Source organism: Antechinus flavipes, chromosome 3, assembly GCF_016432865.1.
Source record: "Antechinus flavipes isolate AdamAnt ecotype Samford, QLD, Australia chromosome 3, AdamAnt_v2, whole genome shotgun sequence".
Classification (NCBI taxonomy): Eukaryota; Metazoa; Chordata; class Mammalia; order Dasyuromorphia; family Dasyuridae; genus Antechinus; species Antechinus flavipes.
This window is the reverse complement of record NC_067400.1, coordinates 460,562-488,465: the sequence shown is the minus strand read 5'-3', so window position 1 is coordinate 488,465 and position 27,904 is coordinate 460,562. Positions and strand designations below refer to the sequence as shown.

At 40.0% G+C, this 27,904-nt stretch overlaps 1 long non-coding RNA gene across 1 annotated transcript in view; it reads right to left on the bottom strand.

The window, feature by feature from the left end:
* Window positions 1–18,541: 18,541 nt before the first annotated feature.
* Window positions 18,542–27,904, bottom strand: part of LOC127558238 (uncharacterized) — a 129,481-nt gene continuing 120,118 nt past the window's right edge. The window contains exon 2 of the long non-coding RNA XR_007952741.1: window positions 18,542–19,809. This is a non-coding gene — a long non-coding RNA (uncharacterized LOC127558238). The remainder of the gene's footprint in view (window positions 19,810–27,904) is intronic.

The following is a 27,904-nucleotide window of genomic DNA, read 5'->3' as shown; positions in this document are numbered from 1 at the left end:
TAATTTAACACATCTGGCTTTAGGAAATTATATATGTTATAGAATAAAGAAAAAAAAAGAGCAGGAGGGGGAGAATCTAGACAAATTAGGTGAAAAGAATGAAGAATCAGATAAGAATAGAGTTAAATACAATTCTTAATGTGGTGCTTCACAGAAGAAGAAATTAGGACATTCCCCATCCCCTGACCTACTTCCCTCAATTAACCCTTCCTGGGTGGAGGGAGAAGGAGGAGGGAGAGAGGCAGTAACACAATCAGCACCACCTATGAAACAGCCTAGGACACGATTACAAAAGGCATTAGTTAAAGCAAAAAAAGGAAAGGATATATCTGATTTAATAAATGCATGCCCTGTGATTGAAGAGCTTGCCTCTTCAGTTCAGCAAAGGAGAAGATACATTCCTTTCGATTTGGAAAAACTTAAGGATTTGAAAAAGGGTTGCTTTATGGGACTACATCATCTTATGTTAAGATGCTACTAGAGAATTTGGCTTATGGAATCTTAGCCCCTAGTGATTAGAAATCTATAGCAAGGGCATGTTTAGAACCTGGACAAAACTTGTTGTGGCTTTCTGAATATAGTCAATTATGCAGGATTCAAGCCCAACACAATAAGCAAACTGGATTTAATATATAAATCAGCTTTGACTAACTAGATGGCAAAGGTCAGTACAGACAATTTAGCACATTATGATTAGCACAGATTAATTATCCCATAGCAACATATGAGCAAATTGCTTCTGCTGCAACAAAAGCTTGGTGCTCCCTCCCAGAAACAGATCAAGGGGAAGCCTTCACAAAAATAGAGCAAGGTCCCAATGAACCCTTTGCTGATTTTGTGGGCTATCTGCACACAGCTGTCACAAAAACTGTTGGAAAAAATGCAGCTACAAGGTTTGCAGAAGAATTATATGGGGACTACACAAAGATGCTTCTTTAGAGGAGAGCATAAGATGCTGTGCTACAGTGGGCACAAATGCTTATTATATCCAGACTATGATGAACATGGGAAGAGAGTCTCTCTTGGCAAGGGACTTCTAGAGAAACTTATCGATACTTTCAGTGTGGAAAACTAAAAGCCCAATGTAGATATAGAGATAGAGTAAGAAGACAGGGTGAGAGAAAACCCAGAACCCTATGTCCAAAATGCAACAGAGGCTTCCACTGGGCCTCAGAATGTAGATTGACCCAGGGAAATGAGAGGCAGAACTCAGCTCCAAGATATCAAAAGACAGGTGGGACATCATGGCATCCGAAGTTATACCTTTAGAAGTTCAATACTCTGATGCGATCAGATTTGAGAAGGGGATTACAATTGGGGGGGAATATAGGCTTTTTAACCCTACAGAAGGGCAGTGTCCAATGCAAGCAGCTCCAATGTAATTGCCAGGTGATGAGGAGAAATCTAGAAAGTGGTAAAATAGAAGGGACTAGATAGGTTAACTACTTGGGACAAATGGTTTGCTTGTATTTCTACAGATGGAGAAGAAATCAGATGGGTGCCAACAGCACCTGGCTCAGAGAGACAGAAAAAGAGAAAAACGTTGAAACACAGGATAAGACCATAGAAACACTAAGGAACTCCAAATTGCATATAGCTTCAGAAAAAGTTCAAAGGCATGCTCCTTTTCAATATTTAGGATATGAAGTATGTCCTAAGGCCCTTACACTACAAAAGCTTTCTTTAAGAACAGAGAAGCTGAATACCTTAAATGATTTCCAAAAATTAATAGAAGATATCCAATGGATGCGTTCAGTGTTAGGCTTAACTACCAATCAATTGCAATCTCTATATGACATTTTAAGGGTAGATACTTGTTGGAATCTTTACAAATTGTTAAGTCATTAGAATTAATAGAGACAATAATTATCTAATTTAGCATGGTTCAGTATGATTGATCTGATCTTACAAGGAGATGTTATGGGCCAGAAGAAACAAGGTACTAAGTGGAACTGAGAAACAATGCTTGTGTTCACACCTTTATTCATTAGAGCTCACAAGTATGGGAGATTCACAAAGTTACAAAGTTAAGGTCAGGTAAAAATAGTCCATATGAACATTTGGAATGCAGATGACTCTAAATTTGTACATCTCACAATTTCCTTGTGCTACTGTGATTCTGTTTTGTTCATGAAACACAGCACCTTCTTTGTTGTGGGTACCATACTGGGGAGTCCTTTGCCAGTATCTTCCATGTTTCACAGTAGATTCCAAATCCTTCTAATTTTCACTCCATTGAGTTTGGATTAGATCTGTAGTATTCACCCAGTTTTTCTCCTATTAATTTCCACTTGTCTAAATCCAATTCTTTTTCTATATAGAATCAAGGACATATGTGCTTTACAGTTTCTAAAAGTTCAGTGATCAGCTCCAAAATTATAACCAAACCTTGGTTTTCCATAACCTTGACAATGCTCTCTAAACATTTTCTTTGAACAGAAAAAGAAAGCTGTTTTCTAAACATCTGTCCCATCTTAGCTGAAATTCTACTTTAACTCTTTTAACAAAATTTCTTTGTTGTACTCACCTTAATTTCTGAGGTGAGGAGACTTCTTGCTTCTGCCTCTGCTTTCTTCAGCCTCTAGCCAGCACCAAGGTGAAAGTTGAAATGTATCTCTCTTGCCTCGGAGAGAGGGTTTGTGGACTTCCTCCCAGAGTGCTCCTCTCCGACCCCTGGCAATGTTCAAAAGTAACTCACTAACCCGAAGCTAAGAGCCTCTTTATATATGATCTCCCAAAGGTTGTCTCTTCCTTCTGGAGGCAGGGATTAAGGGAGGTGTGAATTCGGATATCTCATACTATACCCTGAAATCTCCCAAATGTGTGAACTCCAAGGAGTACTTAAATACATTAGTGAGCTAGAGGATTTGCTAAGTACCATGTTATATTAGCACTTTGTAAGGATTCCAACAGACTGCTTTAAACTCACCATGCCAGCTTAAAAGGCAAGAGGCTTTGAGAGAAGTTGAACTGGCTTTATCCAATGTGGTTGAAAGAATCACTCAAAAACCCTTGGAAACATTAGTTTTTGCTACAAAAGAGACACCCACAGCAGTCCTTGATCAAAGAGACAGTGTGATAGAGTAGGTGAACCTCCTAGCACAACCAGAACAAAGCCTTACTCCTTACCCAGTGCTTGCGGCTAGAATTTTATTAAAGGCTAATAAGCAAGCAGTACAATTATCTGAGATAAGACCTGACAAAATATACACATTTTATACCAATGCACAAATGTATGCTGTGAAACCATCCCAGAATGGTAAATTTTATGGGCCACAGCTCCAGATTTTACATACAGATCTCCATTAAAGATAACCTGGCTATTACATAATTGGCAATGGATTTTTTAAAAAATAATTATAACTTTTTATTGACAGGATCCATGCCTGGGTAATTTTTTTTTTTACAACATTATCTCTTGCACTTACTTCTGTTCTGACTTTTCCCCTCCCTCCCTTCATCCCCTCCCCCAGAAGGCAGGCAGTCCTATACATATTATATATGTCACAGTATATCCTAGATATAATATATATGTGCACAGTTCTATTGTTGCACAGGAAGAATTGGATTCAGTAGGTAAAAATAACCCGGAAGCAAAACAAAAATGCAAACAGTTTACATTCATTTCCCAGTGTTCTTTCTTTGGGTATAGCAGCATTGATCAATTGAAACTAAATTAGATCTTCTCTTTGTTGAAGAAATCCACTTCCATGAGAATACATCCTCATACGGTATCATTGTTGAAGTGTATAATGATCTCCTGGTTCTGCTCATTTCACTTAACATCAGTTCATGTAAATCTCTCCAAGCCTCTCTGTATTCATCTTGCTGGTCGTTTCTTACAGAACAATAATATTCCATAATATTCATATACCACAATTTACCCAGGCATTCTCCAATTGATGGGCATCCACTCAGTTTCCAGTTTCTGGCCACTACAAACAGGGCTGCCACAAACATTTTGGCACGTACAAGTCTCTTTCCCTTCTTTAGTAGCTCTTTGGGATATAAGCCCAGTAATAACACTGCTGGATCAAAAGGTATGCACAGTTTGATGATTTTTTGGGCATAATTCCAGATTTGGCAATGGATTTTTGAAGAAAAGGTTTCTAAGGTTCCTCTTAAAGAACCAACTATCTTTACAGATGCATCCAAACAAAATATATGTGCTGTATACTCTCATGATTTAACCACAAAAAGAGTAATCAGAACTCCTTTTCAGTCTACTCAGTAGAATGAATTGTATGCAATCATGCTAGTTCTTATCTATTATCCAGGAGATATAAATATAATATCTGATTCAGCCTATTCAGTAGGTGTGGTACAAAGAATTGCCACAGCCTAAATAAAATTTGCAACTTCTAATATTTATCAGCTCTTTAAGGAACTTCAAGAGCAAGTGAGAAAGCATCCAGGTAAGATTTATATCTTGCATGTCCACTCACATAATGGACTTCCAGGTCTCAATTTTGATGAAAATTCAAAGACAGATAGCCATTTAATTGTGTTAGCCAGTACTCCTTTATTTCAGGAAGCCCAGGCTCATTCTAAATATCATCAGCTGCTTGAGCTTTACATTTACAATTTGGGATAACAAAAGAGGAAGGTAGGAGCATAATAAAAAGCTGTACAGCTTGCTTTCCTTTCCACACTCCCACGCTCTCTCTCGGGAAGAACCCTCATGATTTGAGACCCAATGAAATCCAGCAAATGGATGTAACCCATTATAAATCTTTTGGTCATCTGTCTTTTATCCACATTGTGGTAGACATCTTTTCAGGATTCATTTTTGCAGTACCAACAAGCAAAAGGGACAGCTCGAGTGGTCACTGAATTCCTTATACAAACTTTTGCAATTATGGGTGTGCCACAAGCAATAAAAACAGATAATGGACCTGCATATACTTCTATACATTTTGCATACTTTTGTGCACAGTATAAGATTTTACACACCACCACCATACCTTTTAATCCTCAAGTTCAGGCAGTAGTAGAGAAGAGAAATAGAGAACATTACATTTTAGAGAGAATGTTACAGAGAATGGTTGTTCCCAGGGCAGAACGAGACTATCGTCTCAAAGAACCCAGGCTTGAGTATCGGGACAGCAAGAGTTTTATAGGACAACAAGAACAATGACATAATGGGGGAGGTACCTGGATGGGGATAACCTAATTAAGACCTTTAATGTCAAACATTAAGAGGGAAAGGTTATAACCCGAGGCAGAGTAACTAAATAGGGCAATTAGGGAAACTAGGTCAGGACATTAAAAGGGAACTGTGGCTGTGGCTGATTGAATAAAGACCTCCCAATCAGTTCATCTCTGTGTTTATCCAGGTAACAACATTTTCATGAATTTTTCCAAATTCTTTTGCTTGCTATGTAATGCTGGAGAAACTGAGCAAGAAAGAGATTAGAGACCAATGTAATAGTTTATTAAATGGAGAGATATACTGGGACCAAATGGATTTTGGTCCCAGGGTTGGATGAGACTATCATCTCAAAGAATCCAGCATTGAGCATTAGACAGCAAGACTCTTTTATAGGATAACAAGAATAATGACATAATGGGGGAGGTACCTAGGATGACACAATGGAGGGAGGTACTGGAGAGGTTACTGATACTCTAATGACATCTAAAATGGATAAACCTTTATCCTGTCAAACAGTAAGAAAGAATGATTATAACATAAACATATAAAACCTTTATCTCATCAACTATTTGAGGGAATGATTATAGTCTGGGGTTTTGGGGCAGAGCAATTGAAGTAGACCTTTATCTCATCAAACATTAAGAGGGAAAGGTTATAACCTGAGGCAGAGTAACTAAATAGGACAATTAGGGAAACTAGGACAGGACATCAAAAGGGAACTGTGGCACAACAGCTAACCCTACTGCTCTCTCATCTGTATTTCTGATTTCCCACTCCTTGGGCTTATTTTACCTCTTCACTTTATCTATAACCTCTTCTCCTAAATATAACACCAGAAATGTGCTTTCAGGTGTTTTTATTATAACCTTACAAAGTTAAAAGCATAGAAGACAAGACCCAAAGGCAAGGGCAGGCAGTGAAAGCCAAGAAATATGGGAGATGCTGGCTCAGATCTACCTGGAAGCTGCAAGCACAGGTTTGGCTGCCAGAGTGCCAAGTAATCCCAGCTCCAAGGGAAAAAAGGGGAGAGACCTAAGCTTCCAGGGAAAAAAGGGGAGAGACCTGAGTTCCCAGGCAATAAAGGGGAGAGACTTGAGTGATGAGGTTTAGATTTGGGGTACCCAAGTGAAATTAGGGTTTCTGGTAGTCAGGTAGTCTCATTTAAATGAGATCTAAATGAGGTCTAGTGGCAGCACAAGGGTAGGGAGTTCTAGGATTCCCTTCTGGCAGCACAAGAGTTCCCTGTAAAGGAATTTACAAAACCTAAATTGATAAAAGAGGTTTATTACAGAGATTGGAAGATTAAAGTCTAGTTAAGGAAATAGGTGAGTGTGATGACCGCGTATTTAAAATCAGCCAGAGTCAGGAATTCAGGTTAAGGGAAAAATCTTCAATCTTTATTGAAGAGGTGAAAAGGGATTGCAATAGCAATAAGGGCAGCTGCGACAGGAGGCCAGCTAGCAGAGGGGGATTGGAGATGAAGAGCCGTCGCAATGGCAATGTGAGCAGCTGTGTCAAGACGCCAGCCAGCAGTCTCTTCCACTTCTCTTCCCACTCCCTTGCCTCCACCCACCAAAAAATGTCATTTCCTATACAACACATCAGGACTTGCAAAAAGAGTGGGCAGGGGACATTCTTTCTCCAAGCATATATATTAATAGAGTATGGTCCAATTACTATTTAACCTCATGTGCTTGGGACGTCAGTGCATCAACTCAAGCCTCAGCCCATTACATCTCCCGCTTTCTTTTATTTTAGAACACAGGTGGTCATGCCATCTCTGACTCCTCAGGGAGGTCAGAGCCCCCAAGAGCTCCCCCAAGGGGAGGTGAGCACACCTGACTTCTCAGGAAAGGAGGTGAAAGCACCGAAAAGGAGGTGATCATGACCCCCCTGACTTCTCAGGAAGGGAGGTAAAAGCACTAAAAAGGAGATAATCACGCCCTCCCTGACATCTCAGGAAGGGAGATGAAAAGCACCAAAAGGAAGTGGGGGTTGCTAGCGGGTTTCTGGGCTGAAGGGTCTTATTATGCACAAACCCATCAGCATGGGAGGTATTACACAAGCACATAGCAATAAAGCAGAGGCTATTAGTGATGACTCTCCCCACAGTCAGTGCAGGCTTGATGTGGTGTAACAAACATGAATTGTACACATAAGTAATGGTATAACAAACAATATAAATCAACATGGTGTTGTAAGAGATTGCCAGAAGTCCTAGGAGAGTATGTAAACAGCAGTCACACATACACCACCTTCAGCAGCCAAGAGATAGTCCAAAACCAATCTAATGTCCATTGCTTCACATATCAGGGAATCCAATGATCCAAGTTTTTGAAGTCCTGCAAAAGTCTTTTTATGTGTTAGGGAATCCAATGATTCCAGCAGATTTTGAAGTCCTGTAAGAGTCTTATCATTTCTCAGAAAATCCAATGATTCCTGAGGGCTCTCAAGTCTTATGTCTCAAAGAATCCATTGATTCCTGAAGGCTTTCAAGTCCTATAACAATCTTATGACTCAGAGAATCCAATGATTCCTGAGGGTTTTGAAGTCCAACAATTTTCTATGTCCATGAGTCAAATGCCATAACTGCCACGCTCTTTCAATGGTGAGCACAATCAGCAACAGAACCACCTGATATTTCTTGGGTCTTCTCCTTCGTTTCAAGGGTCTGCTCCATCTCTCTGCGATGGACAAGGCCAGTACGGCTCATTGGCACCCATCTGATTCCTTCTCCACCTGTGAAGATACAAGCAAACCCTCTCCCCCAAGAAGTTAGCCTATCTGGTCCCTTCCATTCACCACTTTCTGGGTCTCTCCACATCACCTGGCGATTATCTAAAGATAGTGGAACTGCTCGCACTGGACATTGCCCTTCTGGTGGGTTATAAAACCTGTCTGCCGGAGCCAGTTTATCTTTGTTAAAAATCAAGAAGTTAATAGTATAAAGGGTTAGATTTAGAAGTTCTCTAGGGTTACCTGTGGCTCCCCCTTTCTTTTGTTTTTGGAGCAGCGTCTTAATGTCTCTGTTTCTTCTCTCTCCTATTGCCTGTCCTTGAGGATTAAAGGGTATGCCAGTGGTGTGTAAAATCTTATACTGTTCACAAAAGGTGCAAAATGTTTGGAGGTGTATTCAGGACCATTGTTTTTATTGCTTGTGGCACTCCCATAATGGCAAATGCTTGTGTGAGGAATTCAGTGACTACTCAGGCTGTCTCTTTTGCTGCTGGTATTGCAAAAGTGAATCCTAAAAAGGTATCTACCACAACATGGATAAAAGACAGACGACTGAAAAATTTATAATGAGTCACATCCATTTGCCAGATTTCACTGGGTCTCAAACCACGAGGGTTCTTCCCTAGAGGCAGTGTAGGAGCGTGGAAAGGAAGGCAAGCTGTACAGCTTTTTACTATGCTCCCAGCTTCCTCTTTTGTTATCCCAAATTGTAAATGCAAAGCTCGAGCAGCCTGATGGTATTTAGATGGGATTCCTAGGCCTCCTGAAATAAAGGCGTACTGGCTAACATAGTTAAAAGGCTATCTGCCTTTGAATTCCCATCAAAAATAGGACCTGGAAGTCCACTATGTGAGTGGACATGCAAGATGTAAATCTTTCCTGGATGCTTTCTCACTTGCTCCTGAAGTTCCTTAAAGAGCTGATATATATTAGAAGCTGCAAATTTTATTTGGGCTGTGGCAATTCTTTGTACCACACCTACTGAATGGGCTGAATCAGATATTATATTTATGTCTCCTGGGTAATAAGTGAGAGCTAGCATGATCACATACAATTCGTTCTGCTGAGTGGACTGAAAAGGAGTTCTGACTATTCTCTTTATCGTTAAGTCATGAGAGTATACAGCACAAATATTGTGTTTAGATGCATCTGTAAAGATAGTTGGTCCTTTAAGAGGAACTTTAGAAACTTTTTCTTCAAGAATCCATTGCCAATTATATAAAAATCTGGTTATCTTTAATGGAGACCCATGTGTAAAATTTGGAGCCATGGCTAATAAAATTTGCCACTCTGGGATGGTCTCACACCACACATTAATTTGTGTATTAGTATAAAAGGTATATATCTTATCAGGTCTTGTCTCAGATAATTGTACTGCTGGCTTAATGACCTTTAATAAAATTCTAGCCACAAGTACTGGGTAAGGAGTAAGGCTTGTTCTGGTTGTGCTGGGAGGTTCATCTACTCTATCACACTGTCTCCTTGATGAAGGACTGCTGTAGGTGCCTCTTGTGTGGCAAAAATTGATATTTCCAAGGGTTTTTGAGTGACTCTTTCAACTACATTGGATAAAGCCAGTTCAACTTTTCTCAAAGCCTCTTGAGCTTCTTTTGTAAGCTGGCGTGGTGAATTTAAAGCACCGTCTCCCCTTAAAATGTCATATAATGGTTATAACTGATAGGTAGTCAAGTCTAACACTGGTCACATCCATTGGATATCTCCTATCAATTTCTGAAAATCATTTAAGGTATTTAGTTTCTCTGTTCTTAAGGACAGTTTTTGTACTGTAAGCACCTTAGGGTGTACTTCATATCCTAAATATTGAAAAGGAGCATATCTTTGAATTTTCTCTTCAGCTATGTACAATTTGTAGTAGCTTAGTGTTTCTATAGGCCTTTTGTAGACATGCTTCTAGCATTTGTTCCTCAGGTGCACTTCCCAATATATCATCCATATAATGTAATAGCATAACTTTTGGAAATGCTTTTCTTACTGGAGCAAGAGCAGCAGCAGCATACATTTGACACATAGTGGGGCTGTTTTTCATTCCCTGTGGCAAAACTGTCCATTCATATCTTTTATAAGGCTCAGCTAAGTTAACGCTGGGCACTGAAAGGCAAATCTTTTCATATCCTTCTTATCCAGAGGAATAGAATAAAAACAATCCTTAATATCTATGACCCAAAGAGGCCATTTGCTAGGCAACTGAGTAGGAGATGGAAGTCCAGGCTGAAGAGTTCCCATAGTTTCCATCTGTTCATTGACTTTTCTTAAATCAGTGAGCATCCTCCATTTTCCAGATTTCTTTTTTACAACAAACACTGGGGAATTCCAAGGACTTAGAGAAGGTTGTAAGTTACCTTGTTCAAGCTGCTCCTGTATTATATCTAATAAAGCCTGAATTTTATCGCTACCTAAGGGCCACTGTTCTATCCACACTGGTGTATCAGTTTTCCATTGGATAGGAACAGGTGAAAGTGTTGGCAGGCCTTCAACAGCAGCCCTGCTTAAAAAACTGAAGTACACATTTTTAACCCTAATTGCTGTAAAACGTCTCTTCCCCACAGATTGATGGCGAATTTTTCAACTATAAAAGGAGTAAAAACTCCTGTTTTGCCTTCAAAAGTCTATCTCATAGGGGCAGCACTAACTTCAGCTGCTATTGGTCCTCCTACTCCAGACATATAGGTGTCTGCTTTAATCTTTGGCCAGTGACTGGGCCAATTGGCACCTCTAATGACTGTACAATCTGTACCTGTGTCTACCAATCCTTCTAATGGTAGACCATTTATATAGATCGTGAGCATAGGTCAGTCAGCTATTACAGCTGCTGTCCAGTATATTCCTGGATTTTGTGGTCTGGAGTCAGAATCTGGGTGACTATCACCAGATTGCTTATTAGCATTCTATATGAGTAAACCTGATGCTACTACTTCTCCTGGGTGATAAGTCACACATTGTCTACCTGTATTAGTGACTGGAATATTATTTACACATTCCCCAGTTTCCCACATCAGTGTGTGGATAGACACTGTTTTGTATGTATAAAAAGGAGGTGAAATGGTCAAGCCTACTGTGCCTGGAGGCAAGGGATCCATAGGCTAGAGAGGAACAGATTTCACCTCTCCAGGGCATATCTCAGTTGTCCCAGCTGCATACAGCTCTATTCTCCCCAATTGTAATTCCTTTCTCCCATCAGGTTGCTTCCTGGCTGGTTGATTGTGTTATCCCCTTCTCCTATCATATGGCTTTCTGGCTGATTGGTCATGTCTGAGTACTGGACTTCTAGGCACTCTCTGGGTGCACCATTGGCTGCCATCATGCCCCAAGTATTTTTTGCTTTGGGCCCTGGGGCTGGGCTCCTCATCCCGTTTCCCTGAATCTGTCTACATTCTGAGGCCCAATGGAAGCCTCTGTTGCATTTTGGACATGGGGTTTCTGGGTCTTGTTCTCCCACCCTGTTTTCCCGTTCTATCTCTATACCAATCTTGAGCTTTCAGATGCCCTACTTTTCCACACTGAAAGCATCTACGAGTCTCTCTGGAAGTCTCTTGTCAGGAAGGACTCTGTCTTCCCATGTTTGGATTTTGGGAAGTCTGCATCATAGCCTGGCTATAAAAGGCATTTGTGCCCACTGTGGCACAGCGTCTTATGAGCTCCTCTAAAGGAGCATTTTGATAAGGTCTGTTATTACATTTTCCCCATTTGTTCTTGTGATAGCTGTCTGCAAACATCCCACAAAGTCAGCAAAGGGTTCAATTATTTTTGTGAAGGCCCCACCCTTGTCATCTTTATTGTGGAGAGAAGCCCACGCTTTGATAGCATTAGCAGCAATTTGCTCATAAGCTGCTATAGAACAATTAATCTGTACTGCAACGTCTGCATAGGGACCTACACCTGTTAGTAGGTCACAGGTGATTGCAGCATGAACTCCACTTTGACTATTTTGTTGGGCTTGTATCCTACAGAGCTCACTATATTCAGAAAGCCACAGGTAGTTTTGTCCAGGTTCTAGGCATATCCTTGCTATAGATTTCCAGTCATTAGGGGTCAAGATTTCAAAAACCAAATTCTGTAATAACATCTTAACATAAGCTGATGTAGCCCCATAAAAAGTGCAAGCCTTTTTCAGGTCTTTGAGGATTTCTATATCAAAAAGAGTATATCTTCTACTTTCTTGACCTGAAGAATTAAACTGTTGAATTACAGGAAAAATGTGGTGTTGAAACTCTGATACATTTCTCCCTTCCTCTTTGGCCTTAATTAGTCACAGGAGCGGCTGGATGCTGGGGGGGGAGATGCTGGTGCTGTCACTGTCCCCCCTACTACCCCTCCTCCCTCCATCCTGAGGGTGGAGTTGATGGAGGAGAGTCAATTACCTGCTCCTTAGGTGGGGTTGAAGCTGCCTCAGATTCACCCCACCCTTGAGCCTCACTTAAGTCTCCATGCCCTGTGGGGATATGGTCATTAATCTGTTCATTGCTTTCCTCCTTTATCTCAGGCTTCCCCATTTGGCTATTCCTAGAATTTTTTTCCTTTTCTTCTATAACTTATACGGTATGTTAAGGCCAACTGTATCATATTGTATAAATAGAATGCCTGGATGGAAATTGCATGAGGACCGTTTTCACTGTAATATGCGAAGAGCTGTTGACCAATCAATGCCCAATTATCTAGAGAGATTTGCTCTTCTTCTAAGAACCAAGGGGAGGGGCGTTTTAATGTACCAAGAAGTCTAGCTGTCAGGTTAAGGGGAAAATCTTCAATCTTTATTGAAGTGAAGAGGAGAAAAAGGATTGCAATAGCAATATGGGCAGCTGCGACAGGAGGCCAGCTAGCAGAGGGGGATTGGAGATGAAGAGCCGTCGCAATGGCAATGTGAGCAGCTGTGTCAAGACGCCAGCCAGCAGTCTCTCCTTCCACTTCCCTTCCCACTCCCTTGCCTCCACCCACCAAAAACGTCATTTCCTATACAACACATCAAGACTTGCACAAAGAGTGGGCAGGGGACATTCTTTCTTCAAGCATATATATTAATAGAGTATGGTCCAATTACTATTTAGCCTCACGTGCTTGGGACGTCAGTGCATCAACTCAAGCCTCAGCCCATTACAGGTGAAGATAAAGAGAGGAGGACACTGGAAACATTATTCCAGTGGGCAGAGAGTCCTTGGGGTGCCAGGGATGCTGCTGGCATGTTTAGACCCTCTGCAAAAAGAGGTTTTAATTGGGCTCTTTTATAATAGGAGGTTTTGGCTACAAGCTGAAAGGGGCTCATGGGTGGAGTCCCAGGTTGGCTCCTGGCTGGATTTCAGCTAGAGTTAGAATTTGAATTGAATTCACTGGGTTTCAGGACTGAGTTGACCCCACCCAGATAATAAAGATGAAACTGTTGTGCTTGGGGTGGAGTCCTCTCACTGAGGCAGAGTCGAAGGAGATTTTCTCTTTTAAGGATTTTTCAGAATTTTGGAGTTCCCTCTTCATGAGCTCTCAGGCAAAAAAGGGGAGCGACCTGAGCTACTGGGGAAAAATGGGGAGAAATCTGAGTTTCCAGGGAGAGAGTTCAGGGAGACCTGAACTCTTAAGGAAGATAAAGCAGTTTCTGTTGCAAGGAAGGAAGGAGCAGAAAGTCAGAGTGAGCCCAACTCAGACTTCCTGCTTCTGGCCAGTCCTCTCTGGGAGTATCTTCCTGGTCCCAAGAGCGCCACCCTGTCCACTCCCCAGAATGCTTGAGCCCTTTCTTCACCCAGGGGCAGGAGTTCAGCCTGCCAGTGCCTCTTCTACGTAAATCCTGCAATAACAGACAAAGATCTTCTACCTTAAATTTCTCCCAGACCTTCAAAGTCATCCACAGTGCTCAAATTGCACCTGGCCATCCCACTCTAGGCTGTTGATCTCTGAGAGTTCCTCGTCCCAAGATCCCTCCCACACTCACCCCTTCCTCCTTCTGAGCAGAAAGACCACCTTGCTGAAACTCCTCACCAGACTATCCCAAAGTGAGGGACCCCATACTCTAATAAATTGTAAGCAAATGGCTCTTGGGGAAATTGGGGTGCTATATGCCATTTGTAACTGTAAATACAGAATGAATTGTATTGAATTCTCCCTTTGCAATTGTGGATCTTTGACTCTCTATAAGCAGACCAGACTTTGAGGCTAACTGCCCTTAAAATTCAGCACTAAAGCAACATGATGAGGAATAAGAACAAAAAAGAAAAAGAATTAAATGTCATTGGATCAGAATTCCTCTGTGCTGTTGTATAGGCACTGCTCACTCCTCTTGAATGCTGGAGAAACTGAGGCAAGATAGAGCTTAGAGTTTTTAATATTTTATTTGGATTTCTGAGAGGGAGAGATTTACTTTGACCAAAAGGAAAATTTTTTGGTTCCAGGGCTGAATGAGACTTTCTTCTCCAAGAATCCAGCAGCAAATTTGAGTTCTCATTGACATATATATGGCTCTAAGCTTGGGTTGGGCTAAACAAAGGCAAGGGCTGTTGCACCAGAGTGCAAGCTCTGGTGATCAAGAATCTCCAGGCAAGGATAGCAATCTGGTTCTGACAGGTTGGGGGGTAGGACCATAAATTCTTAGAAATTGGGAGGACTTCGGAAATATCCAACTAGAGCCCAGGAAGTCTGAAACTTAGAGATATAGAAAATGCCAATTAGATATCTGAGATAGGATATCTGGAGTCTTCTGGAATGTCAGATCTCCATAGCCCTAATTATCTCAGTTCTAATGAGTAGAAAATGGGGGTTGCAACCAAAGGGATTGAGGCAAAGCAATTCAAGAAACTGAGGCAGAACAATTTAGGGAAACTGAGGGAGGATAATTTAGGGAAACTGAGGCAGGATAATTTAGGGAAACTGAGGCAGGACAATTTAGAGAAACTGAGGCAGGACAATTAAGGAAACTGAGGCAGGACAATTAGGGAAACTGAGTCAGAACAATGAAAGAGAACTGTGGCACAACTCTCTGTGGTGTTTTCTTCTTTTTAAAAATATAATTGTTCTCTCTGGGAGCAGGTTTCTGGAGGCAGCCTTAGTTTCAGTTCAAATCAATAATCACCTCAAAGACAGCCAGCTGATAAACTTCAAAAGTTTATTTTCTCCTTCCAAGTCTTGTCTCTTTCCTTGGGCCCACTTAGTTTTCTTAGAGGCCTCTCTCCTTCCTTGGTGCCAAGAGTTCTTGCAGCTTGTCTTTTAGCTCTTCCAGCTTTTGCCTCTAGCTCAACTCTGACTCGTGGCTTCTCAATCTTCAACCGATGCTCCCCTCTCAATCTTTTCAACTGAACCCTGCTAACTGAGCTTTGCTGTTTTTATGCTCTCTCAAAAGTTGACTCCTCCTCTGAGAGTGGGATTATGGGAGGTATGAATTTGGATATCTCATACTGAACCCTGAAATCTTCCAAACTTGTGAACTAATGTTTGAACTCTCAAAGGTGTTAACTCAAGCATTGTTTCTATCAATACTAGTGACTTAACACCTTGTAAGGATTTGCTCTAATGTGTGAACCAATAAGCATTGTATCAATTCAACTGAGTTAACACTAGGATTCTAACAACTCTCTAGCCATTATTTTATTGGATTTTGACTATTCCTCCCCCCCTCCCACCCCAATTCTACTCTCCTTAAACCATTATTATCCTCTCTAATTAGTGATTTACTAAATCACTGGATTTAGTTCCAATTTATCCTGTCCACAGTGATTTTCTAATGTTGTTGTTGATGTACTGATTGCCCCACTAGTCTGTGACCTCCACAAGAGCAGGAGGTGCTCTTTGTACTTCCTTTTCTCCTGGTGCTTAGCCCAAGGTCTGGCATGTAGCAGATACTTCAGCATTTACTGACTTGAAGAAATAAGCTAATCTTGGATCACCTCATCCCTTTTAGGCACTTCCAGGAGAATTTATACCCCCAAATCCCAAACAGTGACATCATATAGGATCATAGATCTCTCTACCAAACCACAGAGTGCAACTCTCTCATTTTACAGATGGGGAAACTGAGATTCATTGACCAGTCCAGGACACCACTACAAAGAAATATTTAAAAAAAGAATTGCTAGGCAGTTCTTCCCTAAGCCTAGCACAAGCCTCTTACACCTCCCTCATCTTTTCCCTCCTTCATCTGGAGGGCAGTTCTTCAGTCCTTCTTGGTCCAGCATCCACATGGTGCTTCCCTTTGCCCAAAATACGAGATTATATTTTTTTCTGGGGCTTGGTGCCCCTTGGCAAGGAAATCAGTTAAGGAGGGAGAGGGAGAAAAGCTTGTAATTTAGTTCTTTTTAGGGAAGAGACAAGGATCTAGAGCTCTTCCATTTTGAGATTCACTCCATCAGGTTCACACATGAGTCTGTATATGCACTCATCAGTGCTTGTTTAACACACAATAGGATATGCCACATTATTCTGTGGTGCAATTTTATTTTATTTTATTTATTTTTTATTATTATAACTTTTTATTGACAGAACATCTGCCTGGGTGATTTTTTACATTATCCCTTGCACTCACTTCTGTTCTGACTTTTCCCCTGCCTCCCTCCACACCCTCTCCCAGATGGCAAGCAGCCCTATACATGTTAAATATGTCACAGTATATCCTAGATATAATATTTGTGTGCAGAACTGAACAGTTCTCTTGTTGTACAGGAAGAATTAGATTCAGAAGGTAAAAATAACCCAGAAAGAAAAACAAAAATGCAAACAGTTTACATTCATTTCCCAGTGTTCTTTCTTTGGGTGTAGCTGCTTCTGTTCAGCACTGAGCAATTGAAACTGAATTAGATCTTCTCTTTGTCGAAGAGATCCACTCCATCAGAATACATCCTCATACAGTATCGTTGTTGAAGTGTATAATGATCTGTGTTCTGCTCATTTCACTTAGCATCAGTTCATGTAAATCTCTCCAAGCCTCTCTGTATTCATCCTGCTGGTCATTTCTTACAGAACAATAATATTCCATAACATTTATATATCACAATTTACTCAACCATTCTCCAACTGATGGGCATCCATTCATTTTCCAGTTTCTAGCCACTACAAACAGGGCTGCCACAAACATTTTCGCCCATAGAGGTCTCTTTCCCTTCTTTAGTATCGCTTTGGGATATAAGCCCAGCAGAAACACTGCTGGATCAAAGGGTCTGCACAGTTTGATAACTTTTTGGGCATAATTCCAGATTGCTCTCCAGAATGGTTGGATTTATTCACAGCTCCACCAACAATGCATCAGTGTCCCAGTTTTCCCACATCCCCTCCAACATTCATCATTATTTTTTCCTGTCATCTTAGTGTGGTACAATTTTTAAAAATATACTTGAAGTGGCACCTAGATGGCACAGTGGATGGAGGGCTAGCCCTGAAGTCAGAAGGACCTGAATTAAAATCCGGCCACAGTCACAACACGTCACACTTCCTAGGTATATGAGCTAGCTATGTTAGCAGAGAAATTGGGACAGGAGAGGCAGGAAGAATTTGTAAATCAATAAATCATTAGCACAGAGATGGTGATTAAATGCATGGTAGCTGATGAGGGAAAAAAAAAAAAAAAAGGTGAGCAAGGAGGGGGGACACCAGTGATTAGAGAATGTTAAGTGGAGGAAGATCCAGTACAGAAGATGAAGTGGTGAAAGAGGGAGAAGGAAAGACTGGAGAGAGTCCTGTCCTAAAACAGGAGAAGAGAGTCTCAGGAAGGAGAGAGGGATCACCTGTGCCAAAGGCTGGGGACAGGTTGAGAGAAATGAGCATTGAGGAGAGCTCCCTGGTCTCAGAAAGAGAGGAGCATCTAGGGGGCAAGACTGAGAAGGTGGAGGAAGAAAGGAGACCTGACCTGGGAGGGGAGACAGGGTATATGGAGGGAAGGGAGCAGCCAACACTTGGGGGAGGAGGAGAACATGGAGACAGGGCTGAGATTGCTAGGAAAAGGAAAGGTCACCAAGACTGGGTGTGAAGGAATGCAAGCTGCAGCCTCAGCCAAGTAATAATCCTCCCTCTGTGTCTCTGTGTGTCTCTAGAATCTGGGATAGAAGGACAACCCTCCCCAGAGAAAACCAGAGAGGAAGGGAATGCAAATACTCAGAAAGGGAGGGACAGCCTGGAAGTGAAGTTAGAACAAAACAAAACAAAACAAAAAACCAAGAACCTTCAGAGAATATCTGCCTCTTGCCAAAGGAAACTGCAGAATTCAAAGACACAGACAACCTAAGGATCACAGAAGGATGTAGGGGAAAAAATGCAAAATGTTTCTTTGTCTCTATCTTACCTCTCTTACTGTCTTTGTCTCTTTTTTTCCCATTACTCTGCATATTTCTGTCACGTTTCTTTCTCTCTGTGTATGTTTCTATCTCCTACCCCCAACCCCTTTCTCAAGCTCTTTTTCACTATTTGGGTTTCTGTAACATTCGCTTTCTTAGTTTTTCTCTTTCTTTCTGTCTTTTTCTTAGACTATTTCACTGCCTCTGTATTTTTATCTCTCACTTCATTTCTCTGGTGCTGTTTCCTTTTTTTTCCTCTTTCTCACTCTCTTATTGTCTCCACATGTTACTGTCTGTGTTCTTTTCTCTCTTTTTTTCTTGCCCTATTTCTTTTTGTTTTATTCACTCTCTCTCACTTCCTGGCTCTCTTTAGCTCCTGGAACTTTCTCTCTCTCTCTCTCATGCTGACTTGCTTTCTCTGTCTCTTTGTCACACTGTCTCTCATCTCGCTGTTTCTGTTTGTCTTTCTCTCTCTGACTCTTCTTTTTCTCTCTTTTTTTTTTCTGTCTCTTTTTCTTTCTCTCTCTCCCTGAGAAAGTCCCTCACATCCACAACAAGGTGTTCCTGACACAATTTCTGATGGCAAAACAATTTTTAAAAGCAAAGAAATAAGCAAAATCCCCCAACGGGTTTCTCCCTTCTGCTTTACCGGAGATTTAAAAAAAATAATAATTTTATTAATTAAAGCTTTTTATTTACAAAGCATATGCATGGGTAATTTTACCAGCATTGACCCTTGCATAACCTTTTGTTCCAAATTTTTCCCTCCTTCTCCCCACCCCCTCTCCTAGCTGGCAGGTACTCCAATAGATGTTAAAATATGTGTTAGATCCAATATATGTATACATAGTTATACAGTTATCTTGCTGCATAAGAAAAATCAGATCAAGAAAGAAGAAAATCTGAGAAAGAAAACAAAATGCAAACAAATAACAGAGAGAGTGAAAATGCTATGTTGTGTTCCATACTTTGTTCCAGTGGTTCTCTCTCTGGGTGTAGATGGCTCTCTTTGTCACTGCACAAGTGGAACTGGTTTAAATCATAAAATAGATGTTTGTGGATTGTGCTAAATATCCAAATGAGTGGCTCCTTCCAATGATCTCAATATGTAAGAACAGCTGAAAGAAACTGTCAAAACCTGCATTTAATTAATTCACCTATGAATTTATTCACACATGGAGAAGTGAATTAAAATTTTCCTCTCTCTCTCTGTCTCTTTCACTTTCTTTTTTATTCTCTCTCTCATTCTGAGTTTATTTCTCCATGTTACACTTTCTTTCCTTTCTCTGGTCACCTCTGGCTTGCTTTCTCTTGCTCTGTCTCTGTCTCAAAATGTCTCATTGTCTCTCTATCTCACTTAATCATTCTTTTTCATACTCTCATTTTCTGGCTTCCCATCTGTCTCTCTTTTTTGTTTCTCTTCTGTCTCTTTCGCCGCATCTCAGTTTTACTGATTCTCCTATTTTTCTTTATGTTTTCCTCACTCTCTTTCTCTCTATGGCTCTCTCATACTGTGTCTTTCTGTATCTTCCTCTCTCTAATTCTTTCTCCTTGTCTTTCTCTTTTTCTTTCTCCCTTTTTTATTCTCTCTCATTCTATGTCTACCTCTTTCTCTCCAGCTGGTAGTGAGAATGAAAAAGAGAAAGTAATGAGAGAGAAACAGATCTAAACATAACAAGAGAAAAGAGAATGAGAGGAAGAAACAAAGAGAAATAGAGTAAAAAGAGAATTTGAAGGAGTGAAATAAACAGAGAATCAAAGGAAAAAAGAGAGATTGTAATTTACTTTTCCATATGTGAATTGAATATAGATTTTGGCTATTTAAATTAGCTGTTCTTACAAATTGCTGCCATTGGAGGGAGATACTTTTTGAAATTTATCACAATCCATAGACACCTATCTTAAAACAGCAGGGAGAAAACAGGACTTTTATTTTATTTTTTTGTTTTTTTTTTCTTTTTTAAATATGAGTTTTGGCAACAGAGATTGTGTGAGAGACAACTCTTTCTTGACATGAGGGATTCTGACAGAGAGAATAAAAGACAAAAAGACACACTCAAAGAGACAGCAAAAATCAGATGAAGAGAGAGAAAAAGAAAAATGTCAAAAAGAGATATGGCAGGGGAATGTTGGTGAAGGAAAGAGTGAGTGAGTGAGAAAGAGAATGAGTAATAGAACTCAAATGATAGTGGGGAAAACAGACAGCCAGACTGAAAGAAAAGAGATAAGATATTGTCTGAGAAAAACAAGGGAAGAGACAGAGAAATTCAGAGGGAGACAGAGAGACAGAAAGAGATCAAGCCTGAGAGAAAGAGAGTCAAAAATAAGGAAGGAAAAGAGATAGAGAAATAGAGAAAACAGAAAAGATAGTTATAGAGTCAGTAAGAAAATATAATGAAAGAGAACCACAGGGAGAAAAAGGGAGAATGAAAGACAGAAAGCCATTGTGTGTGTGTGTGTGTGTGTGTGTGTGTGTGTGTGTGTGTGTGAGTGTGTAAGAGAGGAGAGGAGAGAGCACACACAACAGATATTGAAACAGAGAGAATCAGAGACAAATACATATATGCAGAGAGACATTTTAATTCACTTCTTCTTGTGCAAATTAATTAAATGAGGTGTTTTGGCAATTGAATTTAGCTGTTTTTACAGATTGCTGCCATGGGAGGAAGACACTGAATATTTGATATTTAGCAAAATCCACAATCACTTATCATACAACAGAAAGGAGAAACCTGTGTTATATTAGTTTTTGTTTGTTCTTCTTGTGTTTTTCTTTTAGGTTGGGTTTGGTTTTGATTTTAGTTTTTTTTTTTTAATTATTATAGCTTTTTATTTATAAAACATATGTATGGGTAGTTTTTCAACATTGACCCTTAATAAAATCTTCTCCTTTTCCTTCTCCTTCCCCCACTCCCTCCCCTAGATGGCAGGTAGTGCAATACATGTTAAATATGTTAAAGTATACGTTAAATACAACATATGTATACATAATTATACAGTTATCTTGCTGCACAAGAAAAATTGGTTTGCAAAGAAGGTAAAAATAACCTGAGGATAACAAAAATGCATTCAGACAATAACGGAATGGAAATGCTATATCGTGGTCCACACTCATTTGTCATAGTTCTTTCACTGGGCATAACTGGTTCTCTTCAATATGGAATGATTGGAATTGATTTGGATCATCTCATTGTTAAAGATAGCCATGATCACAAATGATCATCATATAGTTTTGTTATTGCCCTATATAGTGATCTCCTGGTTCTGCTCATTTCACTCAGCATCAGTTCATGTCTCTCCAGACCTCGCTGAAATCATCCTACTAGTCACTTCTTATAGAATAATAATATTCTATAGCATTCATACACTATAACTTATTCAGCCATTCTCCAGGTGATGAGCATGTACTCAGTTTCCAGTTTCTTGCCACAAACATTTTTGCACATATGGGTCCCTTTCCCTCCTTTAAGATCTCTTTGGGATATAAGCCCAGTAGAAGCACTAGTTGATCAAAGGGTCTGCACAGTTTGATAACTTTTGAGAATACTTCCAAAATTCTCTCCAGAAGGCTTAGATCACTTCACAACTCCATCATCAATGTATTAGTGTCCCAGTTTTCCCACATCCCTTCCAGGAGTGGTCATTATCTTTACCTGTCATCTTAGCCAGTCTGAGAGATGTGCAGGGACACCTCAGTATGGTCTTAATTTGCATTTCTCTGATCCACGGTGATTTAAAGCATCAGTTCTTGTATGTCTGTATAGGCCTATCTGAAATCATCCTGCTGATCACTTCTTATAGAATAATAATATTTTATAATGTTCATATACCATAACTGATTCAGCCATTCTGTAAGTGATGGGCATCCATTCAAAAACTTCCATTTTTTAAAAAAATACTTTTTACATTAGTTACATTTATAAAGTTTCTCTCCAGTAGGGGTTCTTAAATGTCCAATAAGAGATCTCTTTTCTCTAAAGGCCCTTCCACACTGGTTACATTCATCAGGTTTCTCTCCAGTGCGGGTTCTCTGATGTCTTTTAAGAGATCCTTTTTCTCTAAAAGCCTTTCCACACTGGTTACATACATAAGGTTTCTCTCCAGTGTGGGTTCTCTGATGTAAAATAAGAGATTTCTTTTCTCGAAAGGCCTTTCCACACTGGTTACATTCATAAGGTTTCTCTCCAGTGTGGGTTCTCTGATGTCTTTTAAGAGATCCTTTTTCTCTAAAAGCCTTTCCACATTGGTTACATTTATAAGGTTTCTCTCCAGTGTGGGTTCTCTGATGTATAATAAGAGATCTCTTTTCTCGAAAGGCTCTTCCACAGTGGTTACATTCATGAGGTTGTTCTCCAGTGTGGATTCTCTCATGTCCAAGAAGAGCTCTCTTTTGTGTAAAAGCCTTTGCACAATGGTTACATACATATGGTTTCTCTCCAGTGTGGGTTCTCTGATGTGTAACAAGAGCTCCCTTCTTTCTAAATGCCTTTCCACACTGGTTACATTCATAAGGTTTCTCTCCAGTGTGGGTTCTCTGATGTTCAATAAGATCTCCCTTTCGTGTAAAAGCCTTTCCACACTGGTTACATACATAAGGTTTCTCTCCACTGTGGGTTCTCTGATGTCTTTTAAGAGATCCTTTTTCTCTAAAAGCCTTTCCACATTGGTTACATACATAAGGTTGCTCTCCAGTGTGGGTTCTCTGATGTACAATAAGAGATCTCTTTTCTACAAAGGCCCTTTCACAGTGGTTACATTCATGAGGTTGTTCTCCAGTGTGGGTTCTCTGATGTCCAATAAGAGCTCCCTTTTGTCTAAAAGCCTTTGCACACTGGTTACATACATAAGGTTTCTCTCCAGTGTGGGTTCTCTGATGTGTAACAAGAACTCCCTTCTTTCTAAAAGCCTTTCCACACTGGTTACATTTATAAGGTTTCTCTCCAGTGTGGGTTCTCTGATGTTCAATAAGATCTCCTTTTCGTGTAAAAGCCTTTCCACACTGGTTACATTCATAAGGTTTCTCTCCAGTGTGAGTTCTCTGATGTGTAATGAGAGGTTCCTTCTTTCTAAAAGCCTTTCCACACTGGTTACATTCATAAGGTTTCTCTCCAGTGTGGATTCTCTTATGTGTAATAAGGGATTCCTTCTGTCTAAAAGCCTTTCCACATTGGTTACATTCATAAGGATTCTCTCCAGTGTGGGTCCTCTGATGTATAATCAGAGCTACTTTTTGTCTAAAAGCCTTTCCACATTGGTTACAGTTATAAGGCTTCTCTTCAGTGTGGGTTCTTTGATGTCTATTAAGATTTCCCTTATCTCTAAAGGCCTTTCCACACTGGTTACATTCATAAGGTTTCTCTCCAGTGTGGGTTCTCTGATGTATAATTAGAGCTCCCTTTTGTCTAAAAGCCTTTTCACACTGGTTACATACATAAGGTTTATCTCCAGTGTGGATTCTCTGATGTTCAATAAGAGCTCCCTTTTGTCTAAAAGCCTTTCCACACTCCTTACATTCATAAGGTTTCTCTCCAGTGTGGATTCTCTGATGTTCAATAAGAGTTCCCTTTTGTGTAAAAGTCTTTCCACATTGGTTACATTCATAATGTTTTTCTCGAGTCCGGATTCTCTCATGTGATGCACAGTTTTCTATCCAAGTAAAGTCCCAGGATGCATTACCCATGAATCTTTGTTTATGAGTTTCAACCACAGAATGGCTTAGCTCTGCTGCAGTTTCCTTCATTCCAAGTATGATCTCTCCTTCCAAAAAAAAAAAAAAAAATGATAAAAAAAGAAACAATAAATATAGTCATGATGCAGGCAAACACACACAGATATATACATACATATGTATATATCTGTGTGTGTTTGTGAGAGAGTCTGTGTGTATGTGTATTTAATATCCCAGTCCATCCATGAGAAGAAATACTTATTTTCTCTCTTTATAGGCAAAGAGAAAAATCCTAAATGGACAGAACCAATCATTTTAAATCCCATTAATTTACATCACAAATATAATTTAGTACTTTGGAGCTTCATGCAGTTACACTGGAAACTTCCAATAAACCTGTGATATCACAGAACGTACCTTCATTCTCATGGGAGCACAACTTGGGTCATCAGCTGAGAATGGCTGAGTGACTTGACCCAAATCCCAATAGCTTAGACTAGAATTTACATCTTATAGTGGCCATGCATTGCCTACAATGTGACAAAATATCTCCTCAATTTTTCCTTTCCCTTTCATTATCTGCACTTCCAATCTTTGTTAATAGATATGCCTTTGAGTACATATATGTTAAATACTCAAATGATTTCATGATCTATCCTGCCTGTAACCATAACAAATTTCCATGAGCATTACTTTCAATTTTATTTTTTTCTGTCACATTGTCTGAAGTCATATTCAGGATGCTAACACAGTTGTGTTTTTATTTACCTGAGGTATTAAAGGTTTTGTTCTGATGTATTACTTTTTTTGAGATAGCTAATACTTATTTCTTTTTCAAAAAAATTATCATGTGCCCCCTGCAAATCTTAAAAAACACAATTTTTAAAAAATGTATGAACATTTCCACATCTGAAAATGTATCTCATATAGAAAACTGAGTTCATCATTCTGTGATGTGGAAGGGAGTTCCACTATTGCAATCCTTTCCTTTTTAGAAGCTCACAAACCCCATGAAGGATTGAGATAATAATCCAAGGGATCTGACCCAAAAATGAGTTAGTGGCACCTTAAGTAGTAAATAAATGTCTGATTTGGTTATAAATGTAGCTGTCCCCTGAGACAATACAGATCTTCATATTTCCACCTTAACATCTATTTTTCTGCTGTGATTTCAAGCTCTCATAATCACCAATACACTGATTTGTAGGTTTGTGTAGTCATTCTGTCAAAATCTGAATATTTCTAAATATAACATATTCTTTGGCTTTTCAACTTGACATCAGATTGTTTCCAGTATTTCAGGAAGGTCAGATTTTCTTATACAAATGGTTATAGGAGTGTAATGACCCTCAGAGCTGTCTCTCCCTGGACCAGTGTAGTTCTTTCCTTCCTGGCTCACCTAGCAACCCCATCTCCTCCAATCTCTAATCATTTAATCAAGATGTGATATGATCTGGGTCTTCATTCCTACAGTAATGTTAGCAGCCTACTTGAAAACCAGGGTCAGGAGGCATGGACATCATGAAATCACCATGGAAGGCCACAACCTTTCCAGAAAATCAGACCTTAAAGTGCTGCTCCTTGACATGTGTAAGGTTGTTTTCTAATTTAAATTCATCCTCTATTTATCCTCTTCTTCTATCTGCCAGTTTTTCAAAGGAATTAGTTGACAACATGGATTGGTCTTTCAGTAGGGTATCAGTTGCTATCATTTTACAGGTTTTGAATATATACTACTTAAAAACAAAATAAAGCACTCTTTGTAATTGACCCTTGAGTATATTTGCCATCAAGTGCAATATTTGTCATGAGCCAATGGAAATTAAAAGTTTTGTTCCACAGTAAAAAGCAATTCCTTTTGATTCGTTAGAGATTTAAAAAATGAATTTCATTGTCTCAATAAGAGCTTGTCCAATTCTTCTATTTTCTCTCATGCATTATGGCCATTTTCATTGTATCTGTTTCTAAATCGCAATACAGTTGTGATAGGGTGAACCCTGAAACTCTCCTCTGACAGAGACCCACCCTTCAAGGCAGTTAAATGGTTTCATTATGCTGGAAATCTTGGTGGGGGCCTAGCTGCATCCTCTTTTGAGTTGAAGATTAGCCCAGGACCACTCCCAGTAGCTGAAACTAAAGTGGTCTCATTCAGTTGGAGATCCGGGCCTGATATTCCTACTGAGTGGCTTGAAACTACAAGTTAAGTACTCTCTTTTCAACTGGAAATCTAGGCCAGGGGGCATTGACAACATTGAGGGATTTTCATTCAATTCTGAATGGAAGCTCTATCCTCAAACAGCTATAAAGGACAATTCTAAACTCAAATCTTTGCAGAAGTTGCAAGTAGGACTATCCTTTGCCAAGGGACCTCTCTTATTGGCACAGCTGCCTGCCAGGACTCCTGCCCACTGTGAAGACATGCTCTTCTCAGTATTAACGTTTATTTCCCCAACAGTGTAAAGGGCTGAAACTCTTGAGGCCATGCACTGAGGTTGGTTTGAGCACTTAGGGCTAATTACTTATTGGACAATATAAGCATATGCTTGGAAAGAAAATGGCCCTTCCACTATCCTGTGCTGGCTCAATAATGGGTGTTTACAGAGAATTGTAGTTGGGACTAGGGGGTGGAATAAGACTAGCCATGGTAACTTCTGGGCAGGAGATGAAGAAGAAAGGTTGAGGAGATTCTGCTTCCATCCAGTTCAATCCTACTTCTAAAGACCAAGAATAAAGATCAAGGACTTTTGTTTATCCTGACTCTGGCTGATTCTAAGGTATCCAGGGTCCTAAAGCAGTCATCACATAACAGGACCTCTTGCCACTAAGAAGTCTGTCTTCCTAGCAAAACTGGCTTCTCAGTGCCAATAAACTTCCCTTTTCTGCCATTCAGATCTGAGGTTTGTGAATTCTTTTACATTGGACCTGCATCTCCGAACACAGGGGATTCCCCTACCCAATTCTCTACCATTAGCACTTGTCAGGTACAGTGGATAGACTTAAGTAGGGTCTTAAATCAGGAAGACCAGACTTTTAATCCTACCTCAGAAACTTGCTAATCAAGTTGTAGGACCTCTGTTTGATTCAGTTTTCTTTATCTGTAAAATGGGCTTAATAATATCAGCAAAGTCCTCATGATGCCATGAGTGACACACAGTACTAAGTGCTAGCTATTTTATTTCATTTTGACTATTTCCTCTCCAGTTCTGCTCTTCTTCTTCTTCTTCTTCTTATTATTATTCTTATTATTATTATCCCCATCATTTAATGATGTACTAAGATACTACATTTATTCACAGTGGGTTTCTCCATAGTTGCTGGGGTATTGTCTGCCCCAGCATTCTGTGACCTCCATGACAGCAGGGCATGTCCCTTACATCACTTTATGTTCCTGGTGCTCAGCCCAAGGCTGCCAAGTACAAAGCCCTTGTTTACTGACTAGAAGAAATTCTAAGAAATGGCTCATCAGGAGAATTACATTGCCCCAAATTCTAAACAATGACTTCTAATAGGATCACAGATGATCATTGGAAGGGATGTACAGAGTGATGGAGTGTGAACCACTCATTTTATAGATGGGAAACTGAGATTCACTGAGGATCCAAGGACACTATTGCCAAGAAATATCCAACAACAAAATCCAAATCTTGTTTTTTTCCCCCAAACTGAACATTTAGGACAGGTTAACTCCTAGAAGCCTCTTATAATCATAGCTCTCAAATATCTGCTTTCAAATCACTCACCCGGAGAGTAGGTCCTGAGGCCTTCTTGGTCCAGCATCCAAGATGCTTCCCGTTGCTCAAAATAAGAGATCATCTCTTCTCTGGGAACTGGAAGTCCTAAGCATGGAAATCAATTAGAGATGAAGATGGAGAGAGATTTGTATTTTAGTTCTCTTTAGGGAAAGTGTGAGGATTCAGAGTTGCTCCATGTTGAAATCCAGCCCCTTATGTTCAGACATATATGTCTATATGCACACACTAGTGATTATAAAGCAAGTAACCTAAAATAGAATGTGCCCCACTATTTGTACAACTTCTGAGAGAGAGCCAAAGGTCCTTCCTCCTACCTCTAGTCTTGTGAGGCTCCTTTCTG